The sequence below is a fragment of the Callorhinus ursinus genome, unplaced genomic scaffold, assembly GCF_003265705.2.
Source record: "Callorhinus ursinus isolate GAN/ISIS: 27379988/994484 unplaced genomic scaffold, GSC_fseal_2.0 scaffold17, whole genome shotgun sequence".
Classification (NCBI taxonomy): domain Eukaryota; kingdom Metazoa; phylum Chordata; class Mammalia; order Carnivora; family Otariidae; genus Callorhinus; species Callorhinus ursinus.
In genome coordinates this window covers 40,017,270-40,044,250 of record NW_027397079.1, presented here as the reverse complement: position 1 = coordinate 40,044,250, position 26,981 = coordinate 40,017,270, and the positions used below count along the sequence as shown (strand labels likewise).

The following is a 26,981-nucleotide window of genomic DNA, read 5'->3' as shown; positions in this document are numbered from 1 at the left end:
GGCAGAGTCATTGTCCATGTGCTGTGTGCATCTGAGCCCGGCTCAATCCATATCTGTGTTGTGGGCAACAGAATTTCCTCAACATCCTCAAAGGAAGCGTTATTTCCTAAAAGGAAAACCACCACAGTGGAGACTGATGTTCACCTCCGGGAGCAGTCAGGCCACCACATGGGCAATCAAGAATGTGACAAATGCCAGCTCTAAAATCAGACACTGGAAGACACTGAATCAGGTTGAAAGGAGTGCCCCTTCCCAGGCCAAAGTCCACAAGGCATCCAGAAGAACCTCTTTATCGTCTCAGGCCACGAGGGAAAAGGAGGAATCATTTTAATGGGGAAAGAGTAAATAGCAGTAATAAAGGTCTGTGGTGGCACACCCCAGGTGCCTCTAGAGGTCAGGGTCCCCCCAGGATGTGACTCCAAGCGCAGGCCTCGTGCATGGGCCCTCACTTCCCTTATCAGAGCAAAATCAACACAATAGACAGTCCTCTAGCTAAAAATACTTCACAAAGGGGAAACTGTAACCCTAAGGCTGTGTAAAAAGGGACAGGAGGGAGGCTGTGGGGAAGTTCTGATGGGTGCCCAGCAGTCCCACCAACCTGAAGCTACTGCCCTTCTGGTCTCGTGACCAAAATCACCCAAGTCAGAGAAATCCAGAAGGTAGCTCAAGAAAAAAGTGAGGTTAAACAGGATTTGAGAACACCAACAGTGTCAATGGAAATACTGGCACTTAAGCCAGGAAATTCTTGTTGGCTGACAAGTGAAGCAGTTCTGTGTCCAAAAGCACTGTACAATTAAGCACAACCAATTACAACGTTTAAATCCTCGTTGATAGCTGCTCCATGAACTTCGGGACTCAGTAACACCTCCGTCACCAGCCAGTTTACCAATTATTTCCTTTACAGCCACACGATTTAAGATAAGGACACTCATGTGGGATAGGTCAGCAGCAGGAAGAATGATACCTCCACCAGAATGATACCTGCACCAGCACGGCATCTCAGTAACACGGTATCAGAGACGGAGACTGTTCTTATTTAAAGAGTCATTGAAGTGAGGTGGAACCACAGGGAGGCAGTTTAGTTTGGTTCTGAGGTCAAGGTAACTGATCCCATTACTCTGTTTTATTTCTTATGTTTTAATGGTAGAACAGTGCAATATTTCCTCCAGGCAAAGGAACACATACAGTGCATGCATCTAAGTTATGAAGCATACTGGGAATTCAGCACCCATCATCATGAGGGTACGTGGTACAGCCATCACAAGGGAGTACTGCCAAGAGGACATATTTTCATCTCTATTAGTCAGGCTCTTTGAATCTGATCCAGTGATGAATAACTACTCCAGATTTTAGAAGCTTCTCCTGAAACTCATGGTCTACCAGGATTAAGCCATTCCCAGGAATACACTGAGGAGGACAGGTTTCCTTTACAAGTCAATCAAGTGAAATAAAGCCAAGCCCCTCCAAGTCCTCACCTACAAAACATGCCACCCAGTGTTAACAGTGAGTTAGGAAGGTCACATCCACAAGGTATGTACGAACCATTATATTAAAGGTACTCAGCAAGGGGCGCCCGGGTGGCTCAGATGGTTAAGCGTCTGCCTTCGGCTCAGGTCATGATCCCAGGGTCCTGGGATCGAGCCCCGCATCAGGCTCCCTGCTTGGCAGGAAGCCTGCTTCTCCCTCTCCCTCTAATGTTTCCCCTGCTTGTGCTCTCTCACCCTCTCTGTCAAATAAATAAATAAAATCTTTAAAAAAATAAAGGTACTCAGCTATATTCGTGCCAAAGACTTGGCACTGCATCCAAAGAAAGGAGGCCATATGAAAGGCAAAAGATGAGAAAGACTTGCTCCTCCTTACCTCTTCAACCTTTCTCCAATTCTATTCACTATCCTATTCACTCCCTCTGAGTTTTAAACCAAGAAAGCACAGAAGTTCAGGGGGAAAGGGCATAGCCCACAGCATTGCATGGAGAGGTGGCAAGAGCTCCCTAATCCTGGAGAGGTCTAATGCCCACACACCCCTTTCCTAATGTCCCCAAACAGGACACCCAATACCCATCCCAGTTCTGTGTCTTAGACGTCTGTGGACTTGGCCGTGGTATTTTACTACTCTATATGCCTGTTTCATCATCTGTGCTTAATCATAGCCATTCCACAGAAAAGGACCACATCAGATAAAGTATGTGAAGGCCCTTTTAAGCTGATTATTATTGTATACATGTTCGTGTACTGTCAATTTATTATTATTATTAATTAGAAGATACTGAGGGCAAGATCAGAAAACAGGGCCAGGGCTGGATTAAAGGGTATGTTATCCTACATTCTGATTAAATGCTTACAGTGAGACAGGTACATCTTTTCAGGAAAGAAGTTAACCCTTCTTTAGATCTTAGAACTTAAAGTTACTCAGTGACCCGCTGATGCCTCTTGATATTAGAATTCATTCTCATTTAAGGAACAGTTTCTACCTATGTATTATGCCAGGGGCGATGCTGGAGACCAGGAATACAGTGATAAACAAGAAAGCAAGGTCCTACCCTCAAGGGGTTTATATTCTAGTTGGGGGAGGGGAGACAATAAGCAAGTGAACAAAGTAACAGACATTTTCTATGACTGTAGTGCTAAGAAGGAAATAAATAGGGTACAATGCTTTAGTCTAGCTGGTGACGGGGGTGGGGGGCGGCTATTTTGGAGGGGCTGGTCAAGGAAGGCCTGCCTGAAGAGATACAATTTAAATTAAGAGAATAATGTGGTTCCCAGTAGAGGGAAAAGCAAGTGCTCCTGGGGCTCTGAAGCCCTTGGTAAGTTCAAGAGCCTCGAAGATGGCCAGGATGGCTGAATGCTTTAACACACTGCTTCTCAGCTTGGCAAGCGGTGGAATCATCGGGAGAGCCTGAGGAGCCACGGATGTTTGAGTCTGCTCCCGGACTCAAATATGACTGTCCCCGTGCAGCCTGGGCATGCGGAGTTCGCTAGGCTCCCCAGATGTTTCTGAAGCACAGCCCAGGCTGAGACCCACACAGGGTAAGACAGCAAATAAGGCTCAGGACAGAGTCCTGAGGCACCTGGGGATTGAGCCCTCCCATTTGTAAAGGTCACTTCAGAACCTTTGTTCCAGTCAGCGACAACACCAAACACGAGTGAAGGCCAAGTTGGAGGGCATGTTCACGGTAGGTGTAAATGACTAATTACTTTTTATTTTCACTTCACAGCCTGGAAGGAGGCAAGACAATGTGTATGAAATATTACTCCCTGGAGGCTGACGGTTCCTCCTGAAGGAATACTTCTAGGAAAACATTGCAACTAAATCGTCTTAATCCATATCCCCTCAAATTGTCTGCAACTTTTGAATTAAAGTGTCAAAAAATACCAAAAACGAAGGCATAAATTAATTATCTCTGCCATCCCATAAAATGCATAATTAAAAAATTAACACAGCATGACTATGTATGGGGAGCGAACAGGGTCTGTGGTCCATATGTCGAGAAACAATGACCAGCTGAGAGTCAGCTGGGCAAGCTTGCTGCTGTCATCTGGTTTCTTTTACGGCACATATCATAAGGTGGTAAAATCATCTGTAAAAGGATGGTTCCGGCAAAAGAAGTAGATCATCGTTACCATTGTATGCTTGGTGACAGGAAGCACACCAAAGTCACTACAGTGGTTTCCTCCAGGAAGGGAAGGAGGAGAACAAAGAACACCTTTATCAGAAGTATTTTATTGCTTTCATTTCAAAAAAATCTGAGGCAAACATAGCACAATGTTATAAATATTCATTAATTCTAGGGAGTGGTCCATGAGTGCTTGCGGTATTACTGTCTGCACTTTTCTGTATGAAAAAGAAAAGAGAACATGTTGAATCAGTAAAACTTCTTCATTTAACACTTCTTGTATAATGTGTTAAATTGGGCGGAAACCCTGTAATTATTCCTTACTTACTGTTTGCCAGTTTCAGAGACAATGCTCCTGAATTCATCACCAGCATTTGTGCTCCTGTTACATTAACACTCGAGAGCTGTGAAATACTTTGTAGATTGTCTACTTCACGTTTTTCCCTCCTATTCAACTGAACCACCCCTTAAACTCCTCTCTGACATTTCTCCCAAAAGTCCTGCAGAAAGAAGGATTAATTAGATAGCCCCCCTATTCTGCAAGGAGGACTGACTCTGTGGTTCACCACTCCACCAGAATCCTGCTGCTACCTTAGAGGTTTTTGGTCAATCTTTATGCATTCTTTTTTTTTCTTAATTTATACTTTCAATATAAATATATTTGTATTTCAAATTTATTTGAAATAAATTCAGAGGGCAATTTAACTTTAGGTTCTTACGTGTTTTTAAAGGATAATTCAGAGTCCGCGTGCCAAGTCAGGCCCAACAAAAAGTAAGTAATCATCAAAAGTGATAGCTGAGTAGTGCTGGCGGGGGGAGAAAAGACAGAAGTTGGAAATTTTAAAACTGCTGTTTTCATCCTGAAATGTTTATCAATCAGTTTTACAGCAGCAGCAAACATTTCCCTGTTGCAGGAAGGTGGGGCGGAGAGGAAGCAGAAAAAGACACAAAGGAAGAGATTCTAACAAGTTCAACAATAAATTTTAAGAGGACTCAGTTTGGTGATGAAATATAATAGATCAAATCTTGCATGCTGAATGTCAGGAAGTAACGTATTCCAACACTGTGGCATCTAGTTAAAGGGACAGCACAAATAAAACTTACATGGAAGCCTTTTTTTTTTAATTTTTTTTTAAAGATTTTATTTATTTGACAGAGAGAGACACAGCGAGAGAGGGAACACAAGCAGGGGGAGTGGGAGAGGGAGAAGCAGGCTTCCCGCGGAGCAGGGAGCCCAATGTGGGACCCGATCCCAGGACCCTGGGATCATGACCTGAGCCGAAGGCAGATGCTTAACGACTGAGCCACCCAGATGCCCCCTATATGGCAGCTTTTATAGTGCAAACTCCTAATCAATGTTATTACACTTAAAAAGTAGTATTTTTCAGAACCTTAAGTCCCCAGTGTATCTCAGGCAATTAAGAAGGAAGAACACAGGGGTGCCTGGGTGGTTCAGTCAGTTAAGCGTCTGCTTTGGGCTCAGGTCATGATCCTGGAGTCCTGGGATCGAGCCCCGCATCAGGCTCCCTGCCCAGTGGGGAGTCTGCTTCTCCCTCTCCCTCTGTCCCTCCCCTCTGCTTGTTCTCTCTCTCAAATAAATAAATAATCTTAAAAAAAAGAGAGAAAGAGAGAGAGAGAGAAGAAGAACATTGAGCATCCCCTAATTTACATCTATTCCCAGCTGACACGTGCCTTGCTTCCAGGAGGCCACTTCCCGCCTCTTTGCTGTGATGTCCCACACTCTGCAAAACTATGTAAGGATAAACTGACAGCATGTGGCATCTTTGATGTGCCTGGCACCAGTGGGCCAGCCACTTTCAAATCTTACTTCATTGACTCTTCCCAAGAACCCCAAATATGGTATCAGCTCCATTTTACCAGTGAGGAAGCTATGTGCCCAAGATCACAGAAGTAATAAAGTGGTGAAGCCAGGTTAGAATTCAGAGCTATTCAGCTTCAAAACTCATGCTCCTTCCTGTATACTCCAGCCAAATTCACAGGATCAGTGAGAGGACAGATGTGCCAAGATTTTAGCTGCCTGCACCAGGGGACCAAGGAAAGGTTGTGATGGCACTTTGTCAATTCACATTGCCTACCTCTATCACTGAACACTCTGTTCCTGAAAATTCATTCAGCTTGTTCTCCAAGGGCCCAAATGGCCCTGGAGTGCTTCTACTGAACTGCATGCTCACAAATCTCTTCCTTAGGAAATATTGAGGGCAAGATCAGAAAACAGGGCCAGGGCTGGATTAAAGCGTATGTTGCCCTACATTCTGATTAAATGCTTACAGTGAGACAGGTACATCTTTTCAGGAAAGAAGTTAAACCTTCTTTAGATCTTAGAAAGAACTTAAACCGGGTGCCTGGGTGGCTCAGTTGGTTAAGCGACTGCCTTCGGCTCAGGTCATGATCCTGGAGTCCCGGGATCGAGTCCCGCATCAGGCTCCCTGCTGAGCAGGGAGTCTGCTTCTCCCTCTGACCCTACCCCCTCTCATGTACTCTCTCTATCTCATTCTGTCTCTCAAATAAATAAATAAATAAAATATTTTAAAAAAATAAAAGAAGAAAGAACTTAAACCAAGTCTCTGCACTCCAACCACCACCATTGAAACACAGAAGCACCACCCACTGCATTTTTTAAAATTACCTTCCTGGCCAAAATGGTCCCAAGAAAGAAAAAAATTGCACAGATGGCAATTTCTGTTACCTCACTAAAGATGGGTGACCATCTCACTGAGGTCCCTAAATGCACAGATAGCAGCACAAGTGGGATATTCAAAATGGTGAGGGGGCAGAGTTTGACAGGGAGAATCCCAGCTGTGGCTTTGAACAATGAACCCAATAACCATAACTGACTGCTGTACGAGCTATGAGGTGGACCCTGTGCAGAAGTTTCAAACATGTCATCATAAGGAAGCACCGTCATGATCTTCCCTGCCAACAAAAAATATGTTCAAGAAACAGCCTAAAATGTTCTCTCTTTTTCCCGCCTCCCAACACTCTATCCCATCACTCTCAGGAAAGCTCACCTGGCTAGTCCCCATCTACTCTAATAGCTCCCTGATCCTGAATTTCCAGATTCTCCTTTATCGCTGAATTCCCAATTGCTGCTGGTTTGTGAGATCCTAAGCCATTCCACAAGGAAGTGCCTCTGGACGCTGTCAAAGGTACACAGAGCCATTGGACAATTTCTGCTCTCAGGAAGGGGAGCCATGCTGAATAGAGAGGGATAATGAGCCCGTAAGAGATCTGGGGGGCACAAAAGAGAGAGTGGCAGGGAGGGAAGTTCATGAAAGGCCTCAGGTAAGAGGTAGCTGTATTTCAATGGGCTTTAGATGCTGAGTTGGATTTCTCTCAAAGAAAATTTTGTAAAGAGGGATGAAGATTTAGTAGATATATGAGTTGAATTAGGCCCCCCCCCGAAAAAGATATGTGGAAGCCCTAACCCCCACTACCTCAGAATGAGACCTTATTTGGAAACAGGGTTGTTGCAGATGTAATGGGATAAGATGAGATCATCCTGGAGCAGAGCGGGCCCTTAGTTCAAAAGAACTGGCATCCTTCAAAGAAGACAACCCTGTGAAGATAGGGACACATGGGAGAACACCAGGTGACAATCGTCTGAGATTGGAGAGACATAGCCACAAGCCAAGGAGCACCAAGGGGTGCTGGCAAAACACCAGACTCTATGAAGAGGCGAGGGAGGACTCTCCCCTCCAGGTTCCAGAGGGAACATGGCCCTGCCCACACCCTGATTTTGACCTTCAGCCTTCGGAACGGAAACAAAACATTTCTGTTTTTTAAGCCACCCAGTGTGTGGTACTCTGTCATGGCAGCCCTAAGAAACTAATACAGTAGGCGATTTGAAGAAAGAGAAAAAACAAGATGTGGTGAAAGGCAACCACAGAAGACATTTTTAAAAAAATCTTCCTGTAACTTACAGAAGACCTATGCCCTACTTTACTCGGATTAGAATGACTCCACCTCAACATCCTCTCCTCTGCGGAGAGGAGAGGAGCCCTGTGGAAACAGGGCTCTCTGTCTTCACTTCCCTTCCTTTTAGCTTGTCTTTAAATAAAGGAGCTTTTTCTCCTTTCAAAGGCTCGATCTGCCACCTTGCTTTAATTACTTTAATCCAAGGACTTCCCATTCATCATTTCCATATTTTACTCCACTTATTTCACATTTTGGTTGTCTGCTGGGTAAACCACACATACTTCCTGCAATTCCACTTCCCCCTTCCCACTCCCCACCTGCTGACCTCCCCATCTGTTCTACTTAAAAGAAGCCTAGGGTAGGGGCGCCTGGGTGGCTCAGTCAGTTGCGCATCTGTCCGACTCTTGTTGATTTCAGCTCAGGTCAGGATCATAGGGTCCTGAGATCAAACCCTGCACTGGGCTCTGCACTCGGTGCGGAACCTGCTTCCCTCTCCCCCTCCCTCTACTTGAGCACTCCCTCTCTCATAAATCTTTTAAAAAATGAAAATAAAAATAAAAGAAGCTAGCGTAGATTCCTCTACTTTCTCATCACCCATTCACAGCTCTTCATTAAGATGACTTCTCTGGACCTGCCTATGGAAACTATTATGGAAGGACACCAATTAGTCTGCCTGATCACTGACTCCTACAGACACTATCATGTTCACTCTCCACAAATTCTTTGCATTGCTTCAGACTAGTGCCCACTTTCTCACCGCATGAAATGCTCTCTTCTTCTGGCTCCTGGGAGAACACACTCCCCTAGTTCTCCGCTCACCTCCCTGACTGCTCCTTTTCTGTTTCCTTCCTGGGTCAAGATCCTCTCAGTGCTCCTTTGCTACCTAAGGAAAGTACCACCATACTCTGTATTGACCTCTGTTATAGCGATTCGTAGTATTCGCCCTAGGGTTACCTTCAATCAATCACAGCTTACCTTTGAATACCATTACTCTGCTCCACATGTAGGGTAAGGGCCTTACTGTGGTATATTCCTAATTCCTCACTCCTCTTACTTGTGCTATTATTGTCATACATATGAAAAAGTAGCTTATGGGCACCAGGGTGGCTCAGTGGGTTAGGCATCTGACTCTTGATTTCAGCTCAGGTCATGATCTCAGGGTTGTGGGATCGAGCCCTGCATTGGCTCTGCGCTCAGTGGGAAATCTGCTTGATATTCTCTATATCCCTCTCCCTCTGCCCGTCCCCCTCCCCTATGCATTCGAGTGCTCTCTCTCTAATAAATAAATCTTTTAAAAAATTAAAACTAAGGCAGAAATATACAACACAGTGCAACTATTTTGCTTTGGACAATGTTCTTTTAGAGTTAAAAATAAGAGAAATTGAATTTTATTTTACCTTTGTTTATTTCATATAAAGTGTTCTTCATTTCTCTGTATAGATCCAAAATTCTGTCTGGTATCACAATCCTACTGTCTAAAGACCTTTCTTTAACATTTCTTATAGAGTTGGTATGCTGGCAATGAATTTCCAGTTTTGTTTTGTTTTGTTTTGTTTTGAGGAAATCTTTCATTCTCTTTCATTTTTGAAATAGGTTTTCACTAGGCATGGAACTCTGGGTTGACAGCTCTTTGCTTTTAGCACTTTAAAAACGTCACCTCATTATATTCTAACTTGCATAGTTTCTGAACAGAGGTCTGCTATAATTTTTATTTTTGTTCCTCTGTAACGTGTCCTTTTTTCTCTGGCTGCCTTTAAGATCTTCTCCTTTTTTTGTTTATAGCTGTATGAATATAATTTGCCTCAGTGTGTTTTGTTTTGGTGTATTTATCCTGCCTGGTATAATCTGAGCTTCTTGGGTCTGTGATTTGGTGTCACTAACTTTACAAACTTCTCAGCCATTATTTTTTCAAATATTTTTTGCCTTCCTGATTCTCGCTCTCACATCTCCTTCTGGCATTCCAATAAAGTATTTCTTAGACTGTCTGATACCATCCCATAGTTCTCGGATGTTCTGTTCTGTCTTTGTTTTCTTCTCTTGTTGATTTTACTTTTTTTTTTCTCTTTGTGTTTCAATTTGGTTTATTTCTATTGCCCCATCTGATTTTGCCCGTTTTCCACCTCTTCTATTAGAGCACTTAGCCTATTTAATCATAGTTATTTTAAACTCCCTGCCAGGGGTGCCTGGGTGGCGCACTTGGTTGCGTGTCCAACTCTTGGTTTGGGCTCAGGTCATGGCCTCACGGGTCAGGAGATTGAGCCCCACATCAGGCTTAGTGCTGGGTGGGATGGGGGTGGGGGGTATGGAGTCTGGTTGAAGATTCTTCTCTCTGCCCCTCCCCACACTCACACATGCCCTCTCTCTCAAATAAATAAATCTTGAAGCAAACAAACAAACAAACTCCCTGCCAGATAGTTCCAATATCTATGACATATCCAGTCTGGTTCTAATGTTTGCTTTGTCTGCTGGTTTTTGTGTTCATAGTTTTTTTTTTCTTGCCTTTTCATATGCCTCATAATTTTTTATTGAAAGTTGGACATCTTAGATAAGAGAGCAGAGACTGAAGTAAATATTTTTTTAATGCCTGGAAATGGCTATGCCTTTCCTTCTGCCAGGCCTTTAGTGTAAGGGTTTAGAACTAATTAGAACTAATCTAATCGGGAGCTGGGCTAGCTTTGAAGTCTGTTGTTGCTATGGTAATCCTCAGGGACCCACAGACTAGTGACACCCTGAGCTCGGAGTAAGGGTGAATGCCAGAGTCTACTTGTTTTCCAATGACTGCTGCACCCTGGGCCTTAAGTCTTTTCTTTTCACCATGCCTCAGAGAAAGTCTGCCTCTTGCAAATTAGTTGCTGTTCCATGCTTTGCTAGCCTGGTGGTGGAGTGAGGGGGTAGAGGGCGTCCTCAGTTTTTCTGATTAACCCTCAGTGTTAAGCAGGTTCTGTATCCCTGGATCTTGGGGAGGATGGCCTGCCTAGTGATCCTGCGCATGCTTCAGTAATCCTGCCCTCTCCCGAATTCATAGTCCTGAATCCAGTTTGTAATCTTTCCTCGCCCCCACCAACGGGTTGAGATTTTTTTTTTCCAGTTTTCTTCCCCAGCTACAGAAAGATTTCACCAGTCCCCAAAAGATGATGGTGTCTGTTGCATCCCTCCCAAAGCAAAGCTTCTGTTCTATAGGGGAGATACAAAAGAAATTCAGGCAAAGTTTCTTGCCCTTCCCAGAGCAGCTATTTGTTCCCACTTTCTCCACCTTTCCTGGGAGGGACTGGTATGGCTCATGGAGAAAAAACCTGCAAGCGAGTACAAATACCAGCTCCTATTTGCAACCCCAGGGGCTCCACTCACTTTCACCAGGGCACACGCAGTTAGCCTTCGTCATTCTCCAGGTGCGCTGGCCAAAGTCTTCTTACCGGTCTCCCAGCCGCAGCTCACGAGGTACCTTAGTGCTTCTGTCTCACCCGACCCTGCCCACGCCCGCCTTTCCCCACGTTCTGGATCTTGCACCTTCAGCACTCTCCTTGGTTCAAGAACAGTTGTTCACTTGCTCTTTGTACAGCTTTTTTCACTGGAAAGTGGAGAACAAAGTGCTTTCCAGATCTTTCCATCCTTCTACATCTTCAACTGGAAAAACGAAATACCTCTTTGCATTTTCAACCTATTCCCTCCACCAAGAATTACCTTCCTATCCTTCAATATATGTATCTGCACTATGCAGATGTTGGGATTTTTGCATAAGTATCCTCTTAAGAAATAACTGCTTTTGACAGAGGAGAGGAATGGCAGGAGCTTTTACTGAGTCCCAAACACAGTGCTCGGTGCTTTTGCATTTTCTAATTTAAGCCTCATAATTTTAAGCCTCATAAATTAAAAGGTATATCTGTTATGAACCAAATCTGTGAAATTAGGGAACAGAAGCTCGGTAACTTGCGGAAGGTCACATAACTAATGAGTGGCAAAGTCAAGATTCGGAAGTCCAGCCGTCCAAAGGCTGTTCCCACCCCGCAGCACTGCCTGCCGGCTCCACAGGGCCTGGAAGCCTGTGCAGTGATTGCACGGTGCTTCCATTCACAGTGGACACGGAGGCCTCGTAGAACCACCCAGCACTGACCACTTGACACAAACTCTTGTGACCATAAAGGGCCTTTCATGAGGCTTGGGTGGGGGTTGGGAGCCGCCTGCTGAGATGCCCACACTCTTTCAGAAAAGACCACTACAGAAGCACAGCCTGTCTGTTGGCCAAACCATCGGGGTCCATTGTCACTGCCAGGCCTCTGCACCTGAGCCTTGCAGGCATCAGGGAGGGAGAGGGCACCTGCTGAGTGGCCACTGAAGGAAGTCTGTGTAGGACTGAGCTTCCCTTTACCCCCCCTCACACGGCCCGACCAGGCTCACTAAGTAGCTAATGAGCAACTTCCATTTCCTTGGAGGAGGCCACGGCCATTGTATCTCATCCAACACAGGTTCAAGGGAAAGCTACCTGGTGTGACAGAAAAAAGGTAGCACAAATTTACTATGTCACTGCTGCCATGGCCTATGTAACAATGGATTGTTACTTTTCTTCTTACAACTGGGGAAAACCTCTTCTAGGGGGCTCACAGAGACAGAGAACAATAGAAGAGGAGATTACTGACAAGGTGACAGCACAGTGACCCTTCAAGCCTCAAGGCTATGAGTTCACTGCTAGGTCCCCAGACTCTGTGTGTATAGTATATGGGTTCTGACAAATGCAATAAGTCACATAATCACCACAGATTATGTAACCACAGTAAAAAACAGTTCTGCTACTCCAAAAAGTCTCTCGTGCCTCCTCTTTGTGCCATTTTGGGATGAGGGCAACATCAAACAGCTAGTATGCCCTGGTTCCCAGGACCCCATTCCCTGCGTTCCTGATCGGGACCAAGTTAGCAACAACCCCAGCTTGGTCATCCAGGAACCACGAACCTACCTCATATTCCTATAGGCTCTTTTCTTCAAGGCAAGAGACCATTTCTAGTTTCTCACACTTTAACTCCAAAAGCATTCCCTGATCTAGCCTTGGGCACTGCTATATTCACCAAATATCCCTGTGGCCACGAAGCCTACAACAGGCCCTGCCCTGTCCACCCGGCCACAGGCTACAGCAGGATGGGCCGGGGCCCCCACAAGCTCTCTCCCTGGAGATCCAGAGCTCAGTGCCGACAGTCCCCATTTTGGATGCCTGAAAGATTCAAAACATAAAAGGCTTTCATTTCTTATCCATTTTCTTGTTTACAAAGTAAAAGCCAAAGCTGCAACAAATTTGTACAATTTATACAAATTGTACAACAAATTTGTACAATTCCCATGCTGTGTGCACAATTCCTATGCTTCGGAAATACATGGTCACTGGAAATGCATCTGTGTTTTTAAAATGATCTAATTGAACACATTCTCTTTTCTTTTTTCTTGCCATCAGTGGTACTGTTTTTATTTTATATGAACTGATAATTATCATATGCCATGTTTCCCTATCATGAACACTTAGTAATTTTCAAAACACTACTTTGATCATGTTACTTCCCTGCCCACAAACACTTGACAGTTTGCCATTGTTTACCTGATAAAGTCCAAGCCATTTAGCCATCCCTAGATTTGCCCACTTTGCCTCCCAGGATGCCTCCACACAAAGATCTGCTCTGATTAAACAGGACTTATTTTTTCCAAACTCCCCCTGCCTCTTCTGCAAGTGTCACCACCCCCACGAAACCCTCTCAGGCCAAGAATAGGAATGAACTTCCTCCCTCACTGGGATTTCTAGAACCCAATCTCCTCAACAGCCTACGCTAGCTTGAGCTGTTATGGCTGTTGACAGGTCTCCTCTCACCCTGCAAGATCTCCCAGGATCAGAAAGAGTTGAGCTTCTCCTGAGAAACTGTCTTTCCCTTATGGACACTGTGAATTGGGTAAGGAATTCTTGCCCTCTTCCCTGCTGACTGCTAAAAAGCAGAGAGCTAAATTTGTCTCCTACTTCTAGCAAAATATACAGGACCTTATGGCATATATTTTGTATAGTAACTTAAACTTCAGCCCTGGCTCAAATCATAGGTCCCTACCCTTATTTTTTTCTTTGACTCATTTGTCTTTCTGACTTGTATTTATTTTATCTTGCTACGTGCATGTATGTTTTTGGAGCAAGGATGAGAATATGTGATAGAGAGTGAAATTCATTCCTGACCGTGCCTGGCACAGACATCCTGCACTCTCCATGATACAAAGTTGGCAAGAGGCGGTTAACATGTTGTATCTGTCATTATATGAAGATACATCTGGAAGTGAGCACAAGTTCTTCGGGTTGCTGCTGCTGTTACGACCAACCAGGACTCACAAGGCACTTTAACCCTGTTACAGTGAACAACACGAAAGCCCTGATCTGGCTGGAAGTCAAAATTTCCCATTCCTTTATAGTATTTTCAGAAAAACTGCAAGAATATCCATACATGCTTAAAAACAGAACTACTCCACAACCTAGCAATTACACTACTAGGTATTTATCCAAAGAATACAACCATAGTGACCCAAAGAGGCACCTGCACCCCGATGTTTATAGCAGCAATGTCCACAATAGCCAAACTGTGGAAAGAGCCCAGCTGTCCATCGGCAGATGAATAGATAAAGAAGATGTGGTATATCTACACAATGAAATACTACTCAGCCTTCAAAAAGAATGAAATCTTGCCATTTGCAACAACACGCATGGGACTAGTGGGTATTAGGCTAAGCAAAATAAGTCAGTCACAGAAAGACAAATACCATATGATTTCACTTGTGTAAAATTTAAGAAGCAAAACAGATGCACATAGGGGAAGAGAAGGAAAAATAAAATTAGATGTGATGTAATGAGCACTGGGTATTATGTAAGACTGATGAATCACTGACCTAATAAAAATAGGTCAAAAAGAGAAACTAATAATACATTGTTAATTAATTGCATTTAAATTTTAAAAATATTTTTAAAATATATTAAAAATAAGTAAATAAACAAACAAACAAACATAAAAACAGAGAGGGAGGCAAACCATAAGAGACCCTTAACTATAGGGAACAAACTGAGGGCTGCTGTAGGGGAGGTGGGTGGGGGGAAGAGGTAATTGGGTGATGGGCATTAAGGAGGGCACATGATGTAATGAGCACTGGGTGTTACATGCAACTGATGAATCACAAAATTCTACCCCTGAAACTAACAATATACTATATGTTAACTAAATTGAATTTAAATAAAAAATTTTAAAACAAAAAGAATATCCAAACTTGCTGAAGCTGTCTATAGATTCAATGCAACCCCTATTAAAATTCCAGTGACATTTCTCACTGAAACAGGAAAAATATTCCTAAAATTCACCCAGAACCAGAAAAGACCCCAACTAGCTAAAGCAATCTTAAGCAAGAAAAACAAAGGCATCATACTTCCTGATTTCAAACTATGTTAATAATAACAGTATGGTATAGTAATAATAAAAGTATGGTATTGGCATAAAAACAAAGGCACAGATCAATGGAACAGAATAGAGAGCCCAGAAATAAACCCATGCATAACAGTCAATGGATTTTTGACAAAGGTGCCAAGAATACACAATGGGGAAAGACAGTCTCTTTAATAAATAGTGCTGGGAAAACTGGATATCCATATACAAAAGAATGAAATTAGACCCTTATCTCACACCATACACAAAGATTAACTAAAATTTAATACCTAAACTGTAAAACTTCTAGAAATAAAGAAAATAATCCTATTCACAACAGTATCAAAAACAATAAAATAATTAGGAATAAGTTTAACCAAGGAGGTGAAAGATCTGTACCCTGGAAACTATAAGACTTTGATGAAAGAAACTGAAGAAGTCACAAATGGAAAGATATCTCGGGTTCATAGATATGAAGAATTAATTCCATCTGTAGATTCGATGCAATCCCTATCCAAATTCCAATAGCATTTTTCACAGAAATAGAAAAAGTATCCTAAAATTTATACGGAGCTAAAAAAAGACCCAATCCTGAGAAAGAACTAAGCCAGAAGTCTCACACTTCCTGATTTGAAACTATATTACGAAGCTATAGTGATCAAAACGATATCGTACTGGCATAAAATGGACAAATGGAACAGTATAGAGAGCCTAGAAATAAAGCCACATATATACAGACAATTAATATTTATCAAATGAGCCATGAATATTCAATGGGAAAAGTATAGTCTCTTTAATAAATGGTACTGGGAAAACCAGATAACCACATGAATGAGATCAGACTCCTATTTTACACCACTCGTAAAAATTAACTTGAGGGGCGCCTGGGTGGCTCAGTTGGTTAAGCGACTGCCTTCGGCTCAGGTCATGATCCTGGAGTCCCGGGATCGAGTCCCGCATCGGGCTCCCTGCTCAGCAGGGAGTCTGCTTCTCCCTCTGACCCTCCCCTCTCTCGTATGCTCTCTCTCTCTCTCTCTCTCTCTCTCTCATTCTCGCTCTCTCAAATAAATAAATAAAATCTTTAAAAAAAAAAAATTAACTTGAAATGGATTAAGGACTTAAATTTAAGACCTGAAACCATAAATCTCCTAGAAGAAAATGCTTTTTTTTAAAGATTTTATTAGAGTGAGAGAGCACAAAGCAAGGGGAATGGCAGGCAGAGGGAGAAGCAGGCTCCCTGCCGAGGGAGCCCAATGTGTGACTCGATCCCAGGACCCTGGGATCACGACTTGAGCTGAAGACAGACGCTTAACCGACTGAGCCACCCAGGCGCCCAGAAGAAAAAGCTTCTTGACATTAGTCTTGGCAGCAATTCCCCAACATGACACCAAAAGCAAAGGCAACAAAAGCAAAAATAAACAAGTGGAATTATATCAAACTAAAAAGTTTCTGCACAGCGAAGAAAACAATCAACAAAATGAAAAGGCAGTCTGCAGAATGAGAGAAAATATTTGCAAACCATATATGTGATAAAGAGTTAATATCCAAAATATAAAAGGAATTCTTAAAATAGCAAAAACATAAATGACCTGATTTAAAAATGGGGTTTATTCAGGTTTATTCAGAATAAACATTTTTCCAAAGAATGTACAAATGGTCAACAGGTATATGAAAAGATGCTCAATATCACTCATCATCAGGGAAATGCAAATAAAAACCAACAAGATATCACCTTATATCTGTTAAGATGTCCATTATGAGAAAACAAGAGAAAGCAAATTATGGCAAGGATATAAAGAAAAGAGAACCTTTGTATACTGTTGGTGAGAATGTGGTATAGCCATTATGGAAAACAGAATGAAGGTTCCTCAAAAAAAAAAAACCATATGATCCAGCAATCCCACATCTAGGTATATATCCAGAGAAAATGAGATCACCATCTCAAAAAGGTGTCTGCATTGCAGATTTACTCACAATAACCAAGATATGGGAACAACCTAAGTGTCCACTGATGGATGAGCGGACAAAGAAAATGTGGTATGTATTTTATAAGTTTATACATATACATAATATATGTAAAAACACATTTACACACTTCTATACATAAATATATATAAATATGTAAAATACACAAGCACTGGAATATTGTTCAGCCATAAAAAAGCAGAAATCCTGGACAGCATGATGACTATAGTTAAAAATACCATATTATATGCCTGAAATCTGCCAAAGGAATAGATCCTAAGCATTTTCACACACACAAAAAGATAATTATGTGAGGTGATAGATGTGAACTAACCTGATTGTAGTGATCTTTTCATAATGTACAGATATATCAAAACATCACACTGTACACTTTAAAGGAACTACAATTTTATTTACCAACTATACCTCAATAAAGCTGGGGTCAATAAAAGTAAAACTACAAGACAATGAATGCCCACTGATGATGGTAAGAGCAGGCTTCAGCAAAAATCTCTGTGTTGTTACCAAGTCTAGACCTTGTTCTTCCCTCTGGCTACGTAGCTTCTTATCCAAAGTCAAAGCCGCTCATTCCACAAGTGTTTATTTGAATCATTTCTCTATGGGAGTGTGCCTGGCAATGCGAGCTGCTTACATTGTCCTCTTTCCTTTACCAACAGAACCCCAACTTAGCTCCAGGCAGCAGTGTAGCCTCCTTAAAAAACAAACAACTTCATTTCGCACACACTCTTGCAGCAAAGGATGGCCTATTTCCGGCCAGTGAGATATGAGCAGAAGCCTAATGGCAGAGGCCTTCCAGGAAAGCTCTCCTCTTCCTAATAATAAGAGAAGCACGCTCAGCTGGCCTACATGTCTGCCCTCACCATTCCCCTTCAGATGTGATGACAGAGGTGCAAGAGCCGGTCTGTAGGCCTGAGAATGACAGGATAAGACAGCAGAAAGCCAGAGGGCCTGGGACACGCAGGAGCTACCACACCAGTCCTGGACCACCGCCTCTGCACTTCTTGCTGCTTGAGGGAAATGAACCCCCACATTTCAAGCCCAGAGGTTTAGGTCTTCTGTTACACGGAGCCAAACTCAATCCCTAAGTGATGCAGGGAAGCGGTGCGCTTGATAAAAAGAGAGATAAATAAGACCTGATCCCAGCCCTCAGATGGTTATAATCTATCAGGAGAGATAAGAAGCTCAGAGGAATCATCATAATACCAGACGGAATGTCACAAGCAGATGAGCCATAGCTGGGGTGCTAAAGAGAGTTCAGAGTGGGGAGAAATGGCTTCTAGCTAAAAGCATTGAAACTGGGCCACTCCACACTAAAATATCACATTTATCTCATCTGCAGAGACACTGTTCAATCCAAGAGATCAATCTCTACTGATGGGTCTGTACACATCTGAGCTTCTTAGAAGTATTGTCAAGTGGTGGCTCCCCTTCCACAGACAGGGCTGAGGACTGGGGCCGTGCCCGCCGTGGTCATGGGAATGTGTCTCTCTGATCCTCCCTCTCCTCTCCCTTCCCTTCTCCCGTCCATCCACCCACTTTTTCTGAGAGTCCTAAATACATGTTTTCAGAGCCTAAAGGGGAAAAACTTTCCTCTGTGCCTCTCTGGCTGACTCTGGTGCTGCTGGCTCGTGCCCAGGAATGCCCTAGCAGAGCAGCTCCTTAGGGAAGGATTTGGGTTGCAGGTTTTAAACTATCACAATAACAGTCTGGATGAGCAATCTGAGCCTAATGCTTGCACCGTGCAGAGGCCTGAGGCTATCTGAGCTCATCTCCTGTAAGAGCTAGACAGCCAGGACATCCACAAAAATACTCCAAGGGGTTGGCAGCACGGTTTTCCAGATACCATGTGGCCTGGGCCCATAAAATAGGGGTCATGAGAAAGAGCAACCAAAATCTGCAGCCCCGCTGGGTTCTAGATTCCAGGCTGGTGGCCATGAACCACATGGGAGCTATCCACCATGTCTCCCTTGCAGTAGCACTGGTGAGTCCTCCGTCACTGGCAATCTCCACGACCTGCACCCCCCCACCAGGGCACACTGGACCATCCCTCTCTCTCTCTTCCACTCCAAGTCCCTGACTTACTCGTAATTCCAAAGGGGGGAGCCGCCTTTCATGCCCACACCGTGCTCCATGCAGGCCATAAGCAGCACCACTCTGTCCTCCTGCATATCTCCCACGGCCCTACACACCACTGCCCACTGGGACTGGGCCACAAGTTCACCAGGCCAGGCCTGACAGAGGGCAATGTGTGAGGCATAAATCCCACCTCACCCTCAAAGCTGATGACGGTTGCTGACTCAGGGCCATCTTCCTTGGTCTGCACCCTTTCTCTGGAGGCCCTTGGGTCTTCTTTATAAACAACACCCTGGACACCACAAAACTGGTGCTCCAGATCTTCTGAGTTTCCCAGCCAAGACCTCTAGCCCTCTGCTTCTGCTTCCCCCACCCTCCCCACACAAAAGGATTCTAATCCAAAAACTATGGAAAGCACTGTTTTCACTATGAAATCAGTAACTACAAAAATATTTTACTTTAGGGGCACCTGGGTGGCTCAGTTGTTAAGCGTCTGCCTTCGGCTCAGGTCATGGTCCCAGGGTCCTGGGATCGAGCCCCACCTCGGGCTCCCTGCTCAGCGGGGAGTCTGCTTCTCCCTCTCCCACTCCCCCTGCTTGTGTTCCTTCTCTCGCTCTCTCTCTCTGTCAAATAAATAAATAAAATCTTTTTTAAAAAATTTTTTTTACTTTAAACACATAGGCTGTAACAAGTCCACAGAATTCTGTTTATCACCCAAAAGGTTAAATTTGAAAAGAGCAATGTCTTCTTACTATATCACATAGTCAAAAAATATCATGCGTTACATTGAAAACACATTTATATCTAATGAGCTGGACTACATATGCAAATTAAGATATGCTCATCGCCTTTAGCTGTTTCTTTTACATAAAGTCAATATTTTTATGGATCATTAAATGTATCCCTCAGCATATTAATTTCAAAAGAAAAAGTAATAGTTATAAAAATAAATTCCCTGGCACAACCAATATAAAGATTTAAAACTAAAAGTGTTGCTGTAATAGTGTCTTTCCATGCTGGCTCCCAATGCACAGTAAGCCTTCAAGAAGAAATAAAGTTTGTATCAAATTCTTCTCTGTGTATGATTTTAAAGCTGGATGCCTGAGTCTGGTTTAAGTGCTTACATTGGAATCCTTACATTTCAAAGGGTTTTAAATAAGTATCTATTTATCTCTTTTTTTATAAGCAGATGAGAAAAAGAACATAAAAGCCAAGAAGGCAGCAAACCGAACCTCAAGGCCTGTTGGCTGCTCTCTCGCAGGAACTGACACAGCACTGTGCCTGGTGCAGAGAGGGGCTCAGAGTTCTTAGAAAGAGGAATAAACGAATGAGCTGTTTGCAGTGACACATGAGGCCTTTAGCTAATTAACATAATACTAACAGCTAAAATTTCTTAAACACTTACTATGTACCAAGGACCCTAAAATAGAGGTGGTCTCCTCAATTCACAGATAAGAAAACTGAGGCCCAGCAAGCTTAAGTAACATGCCCAAGGTCAAGCAGCTATGAAGTGACAGAGCCAAGAGGCAAATGCAGGTGTGGCCACAAAACTCTCCACACCATCTGCACATCACTTCCCTCTCCTAGGGCCCACGGGCAGTTACTGGGGAAGTGTGCAGACATGAGTGGTGGCCACCAGACACAACCTGGCCTGCCTTTCCACAGGAGGTTGCTCAGCTCGGAGGATTCAGCGCAGTCCAGAGACGTGATGGGACACCACCTTGCACACCCAGAAGTCCAATTCAACCAGCAAGGGCAGAGCCTTCAAGTCCACAGTGCTGGCCGTGATTAACCAATTCTTCTGCAGTAGGAAATGGGAACCAGCACAAGATTATATATTTTGTTGGCTGTCACTACCTGCCACAAATCTGTGCTCTGGGGACAAAGTAGAGAGAGGCAATTCCAGTGTCTGTCTCCAGTTTCCCTTCTCAAGGTCTCCACTTGAGAGCAGCCTCTTCCACTCACATGGACTAATTCAAATTTACTCTCTTACAGTTCTGTTGGTCAGAAGCCCAAAACAGGTCTCACAGGGCTAAATGAATGTGTGAGCAGGGCTGCATTCCTTCTGGAACAAGGAAGAATCTTCTAGGGGAGAATTCATTTCTTTCCCCTTTCCATTTCCAGAAGCCACCTTCATTTTTGGCTAGTGGCTCCTTCTTCCATCTTCAAAGCCAACAAGAGCTGATTGAGTGTTTCTCACATTGCACCAATCTGGTTCTGTTTTCCTCATCACATCTCCTTCCCTGATTCTTTTAAGACTAGTGATTACATCGACCCCACCCAGATAATCCAGAACAATCTCCCGATCTCAAGGTCCTTAATCCTGATCACATCTGCAAAACTCTTTTTGCAGGTAACATACTCACAGATTCCAGAATGTGGCCATCTTTGGGAAGCCCTTATTCTGCCTACCACAATACTCTCAACTAATAAATAAGGATTGATAACATGCAATGAAGGTGCAGGGAGTTCAAAACAAGGCACAAATATAAATTATCCTGCTTAGACGTCCCAGGTTCCACAGCCTTGTGGGCTGCACGTGCAGACGCTTTATGTGCTCCGTGTGTCAGGCCTGTGTCATGACCTTTCAGGGAGGTCAGAGGGCCGACATGGGGGGCCTGGGGGGGCGGGGAGGGTGCCCCAAATTCCCTTTTTCAGATCTCCAGGCCCACCCTATGTGAGCAGGGAGCTTAATCCACAGCCCCTCTCTGACCCCTGCTGCCTCTGATGGGGCTTCGTCAGGGTCATCTGACACATAAACTCCAAACTTGCTTTTGCCCATTCCTCCACCGACTCATGACAGCTGCTGTTTTATTTGACCCTGATTTCATTCTTACCCAACAAGCCACCTCAGATCCAGATCAAGCAGAGTTTTCCTTGGACAATCTGATAATTGTCCATTTCCAAAAGGGTGGAGAACTCCAAAGCACTCATGTTTTTGGCAAGCATCTCGCCAGTGCAGCAAACCCTCCATACTAGTTAGAGATCTGGGTGAGTTCTCAAAAGCACAGCTCTCAGAATCATTACCTGTCGGCTGCCCAAAAAAACAAGAGAGTCTCCAGCCTGGCTTCAGAAGGCAGCTCAAATAAGATAGAGCCCAAGACAAGCCACCAATAGACCTGACTTTTTGCAAAGACTCTGTGGCCATTAGGGAAAGTCATGGGGCCTCGAATTTCTTAACAAAATATTGGTAATCCTGCCTGAATTGCCTATGCTAGAAAGTATATGGGGGCTCAGTCAGTTAAGCATCTGACTCTCAATTTCAGCTCAGGACAAGATCTCAGGGTGGTGAGATCGAGTCTCACATCAGGCTTCATTCTGGGCATGAAGCCTGCTTAAGATTTGCTCCCTCCCTCCCCCAGCACCCACCTCAAAAAAAAAAAAAAAAAGAGCATATGAACTAGACATGTTTGGATTTTAAAAAGTATTATAAATAGTTACAAACTTTAAGATAAGTGAAAAGTAAATTTTAATGCAACAATATTCAGGACCTTTAATAAATGAAATAGCCCTCTGGTCCTAAAATGATGCACAATTTAAAAAAAAAGGTATTTAAGACACCAAAAATTGTCAACTGTCTTAATAAATATGGAACATCCATGCAATCTAATATTATCCAGCTACTTTTGTAAAATGGAAAAAATACTTATTTTTCGAATGGGTATAAAATTATATAAACAATATGTAAAATGTATTATGAGACAAACATTGGCAGAGACTTCCTCTAGATAGCAAGCATGTCTGAGATCTTTAGTTGCAAACAACAGGGACCAGTTCTGACTAACTTGAACAAAGGGGGTTTTATTACAATTCTGGGAGCTCAGGGGATTGAAAGCTCGAATGCCAAGCTTGTACGTAAATGAGGACTAAGGCCACCGGTAGACTTGCAGGTGCTGGTCCAGGTGCCACCACCAGGAAAAAATGCGCTCCAGCATTTTTAATCTCCTTGTCTCACTCCTCAAATCGTTGGGAAGGAAGGTTCTATGGACCGAGCCTGGGGTCACACACCCACCCCCAGAGCTAGGGGAGGGCAAGACACCTGCTTTTCAATCCCACGGGACACTATCCTAAGGGGAGAGATGGAATCCCCCAAAGGAAATCAAAGGGTTTATGAGAAGGAATGGACAATGGATAATTTAAAATAAAAAGCCCACTTCAGTGGAATTAGGAGTGACTTTTTTTCTCTTTTTTAAATATTTCCTTTACTTGCCAGACTTCTTTTTTAAGATTTTATGTATTTATTCATGAGAGACAGAGACAGACTCCCAGTAGAGCAGGGAGCCCAATGCGGGACTCAATCCCAGGGTCCTGGGATCATGACCTGAGCCGAAGGCAGACGCTTAACCAACTGAACTATCCTGGTGTCCCATTTTGCCAGGATTCTTATAGTGATGATATGTTATTTATCAAGATAATTATGTTCTCTTTTACACACATGGTGGAGACTGCTGGTTGCCCATCAAACTCTGCTCTCCCCTTTTTCCTAACACCATGGCTAGATTACATTTCCCATATTTCCTTGCAGGTGGGTGTGGCCATGCGACCAAGGTAGGGGTGACTAAGTTCTCTTCAAGAGGAAGATGAGCAAAAGTACTCCATACCACACTTGGGCCTAGTCTGTGTAGTCTGTGTAAAACGCGACAGTGACCAGCACAAAGGAACGTAGAAATCATTACAATTTCTACATTATTTCAAAAAAAGCAGTATCATTTTTTACAGTTGTATTTCAGGTATGTGACTTGGAAAAAATTAGAAGCTCTGCCTGCCACTCCACACTCTCCTCCCCTTCCCAACGGGTAGAATCTGAGCGTGGCCGCCACCCAGCTCCCACCATACACATGACAAGGTCCCTAAGATGATGGAGGAATGACATGGAAAGACTCCATGTAGCCTAACTGTCCTACTCACCTGGAATGCTCCCCTCAGACCCTATGAGAGGGAAATAAAAACAAATTATATTTCCTTAAGCCACAAAAATTATTGTTGAGTCTCTTTGTTGTAACCTCCTGGCCTTCTCCTAATTATTATAGAGGAAGCGAGATGTCACTACAAGGGTGACAGCAATTCTCCTAGCTACGCGCTAGGAGGCTGCGACAAGTAGTGATTCAAGTCTACGCTCAGGACAGGAGGCCAGAGCTCAAACCTGGGCTCCCCCACGACCTAGGAGCACAGCCCGGTGAGTTACTTAGCCAGTCGGCGCGTCACCTTTGTCCTCTGTAAAATGGAGCTCCTGCAGTGCCTACCTCAGAGCACTGCTGTGAGGATTAAGGGAATGAGTCTGTGTAAGACGCCACAGCACCCAGCACAAAGGAATGCAGAAATCATTACAATTTCTACACTATTTCAAAAAAAGCAGTTTCACTTTTTACAGTTGTATTTCAGGTATGTGACTTGGAAAAAATTAACACATCTACAAGTCAGCCTTCAAAATAAAAAGTGAACAAGGACAAAGGAAAAGCATTCTGTCTTTGTATGACAAGAATTATCAGTGCTATAGTGAGAATGATCTATATAAAAAACCCAAAGAAATGCTGAAACACATCGGTGTGGGCTGAAGATAGAGATTTGTTTGAAATTCTTCTGCTTCAGGGTTCTGGAGTTGAGGTGGGACTTTTCGTCTTATTTGCACAGGCTCTTTCTGATGTGAGTACACATGCACATACACACCCTCATTGATTTCGAGGCCACATGCTCCCTCCACAACTCAGCCCGCGATTTATGCAGTTGTGGAATAAAGTACTAGTCATTCAACGAAGGGCCACGCTGCCGCCGCATAAAAAGATGGCTTGTTCATTCATTTCTCAAGTTTTAATACTTTCTTACAATTTCTACCAAAAATTCTGGAATGTGTTGAGGTGTGTATGACTGCACCATGGAAAAAATGAACCCTTTCCTCGGTCCCAGGAGACTTGATGGACCTTTAGCCTGGGTCTTTCAAGAAGATGAAATAAAAGATTAAAATAAAACTGTCCTTTAAGCAAGTCACCAGGCTTCTGAGGAGTAATGGGTTACAAATGTCATGTTACTAAATGAGTTTACCAAGGGAAAATTTTTAACTGCTCCTTTTCTTTTTGAAACTGAGTATATTTCCCCAAGGCAATTAACACAAATTTCCTCTATTTCTTTTTACAAAATATCCCATGGATGTTTCCATCACGGTAGAAGCCAGTTAAATTTGACCTATGGGATTCAACTAAATGTGAGTTGAAATGTACCACTGTCACAAGGAAGGAAAGTAATATCTTTTGAAAATTAAACCACACACTCAGAAGCCTTTGGGCTGTTAAACCAAGGGAGTTAAATAACACAAAATAACACATGGAGGTGAAGAGGAGTCTCTGCTCCTTGATTCATGTGTGTGTTTGCTTGCTTGCTTGTCACATCACTGTCTGCCTATTTCCAGAGAGTGCTTATGTGCAGACTGGTACCCATTCCTATCCATTGTTCTTCATGCCTCTAAGGGTCAGAACTGAGGATCAATGGGTAGAAACTGTAAAAAACACATGGAAAACTTTTTAGCTGAGCCACCCAGATTCAGAATGGACTGCCTTGTAAAGCAGGGGTTTGCTGTTCCCAGAAGTATTCAGAGAGACTGGACCACCCAGGGTGTTGAGGAGAGGCTTCAGTATCAGAGAGCTAGCTAGCTACTCTGGATACAGGTTCCTTTCACCTTGGACAGCTGGGGGCCTTTCCAAGCCAAACTGACGGGCTTTCATTCCTGTCTCTTCAAGCTAGCACTTTCTCCTCAGCCACCCAGCCCAGGAACAGCCCCCTGCAGGAGGCCCGAGCACGTACCTAAGAATATGATAGGAACACCTACCCTCTTCCTTGCCTTCTGTCTTGACTACACAGAGAAGGGGGATCCCACACGACCCAGGGCCTGGAGGGGCTCCTGGGCCCCCTTCTGAGAGGCACTCCACAGCAGTGAGGAGGAAGAGCTGAACCATGTCCCACAGAGAAGTCCCCAGCATTCTGCACTGGGGAAATGCCATCATTTTCATTCCCCTGACACCCTCCAGCTCCCTGGAGGGAGCTCAGATGACATGAGCAGGACTGGGGTGCTGATGTCACTGCCATCCCCTGTGTGCAGAGGGGGAAACCTTAGGGTGGGGGCGCCGGGGAAGCCTACCAGACTGGAGACCTCCTGGGTGAACCCTTCCCCCCAGCCTGCAATCACACCTCTCATCTGCAGCAGTTCTAGAAAAACAGAAAGCCCCTTCCCTGAGAAATGCAAAGTCAAAAGAACGCTTACGGTCATCACACTCCCTTCTTTAGACCCACAATTGCACCATTCCTATATATGAATGCTCCAAACCAAGCAAAGGAGTATGAAGACCCAGGACAGAACTACTAGGTCATGTGACGGGTGGTTCCCGGCACAGCCCCCGGCAGGCTGTGGAGGGGTTTGCAAATGCAGTCACTAAGAATTTGCAAAGTGGAGGACTTCCAATCAAATTGCTAATGGAGAGACTGCTTACGCTAGATGACTGAAAATGTTCTGCATTGTTAAACTTTTATTATGTCCATGCTGAGGCTGGAATTACAATGTTGAAGTGGGCTGCTATTCTGAATGGACTTTACCCAATAGAAAAGGTGGAGGATGGGGGAATGAGCAAAGTAAAATGCATAAGGTGGATCCACAGGAGGGAATAACTAGGTCATCACTCTAAGCTGACTACCATCTGTCCTTGTGTGCAGAGCCCTGGACGTGCATCCACCTGGCAACTGTCCCCCCAGGCCCAGACAGTGACCACAGCAGCATGGACCCCCCAGTAAGAGTGCAGCCCACATGGCCGCAGAGCCTTCAGACGGTCTCTGATCATCCCTCCGACTATTCCTAGAGCAGCGTGTCCTTTAAATTGCTGGTATTTGTCAATAACACTGAAGGGATTCGTGTGTGCCATCGTTCTAATCATCCTGCAGCCTACACCCCAACTGCCCCTGACCAGAAC

The 26,981-nt window shown here is 43.9% G+C and overlaps 1 protein-coding gene across 6 annotated transcripts in view; it reads right to left on the bottom strand.

The window, feature by feature from the left end:
• Positions 1 to 26,981, bottom strand: part of CSGALNACT1 (chondroitin sulfate N-acetylgalactosaminyltransferase 1) — a 333,772-nt gene that overhangs the window by 286,642 nt on the left and 20,149 nt on the right. The gene's annotated exons all lie outside the window — the stretch shown is intronic.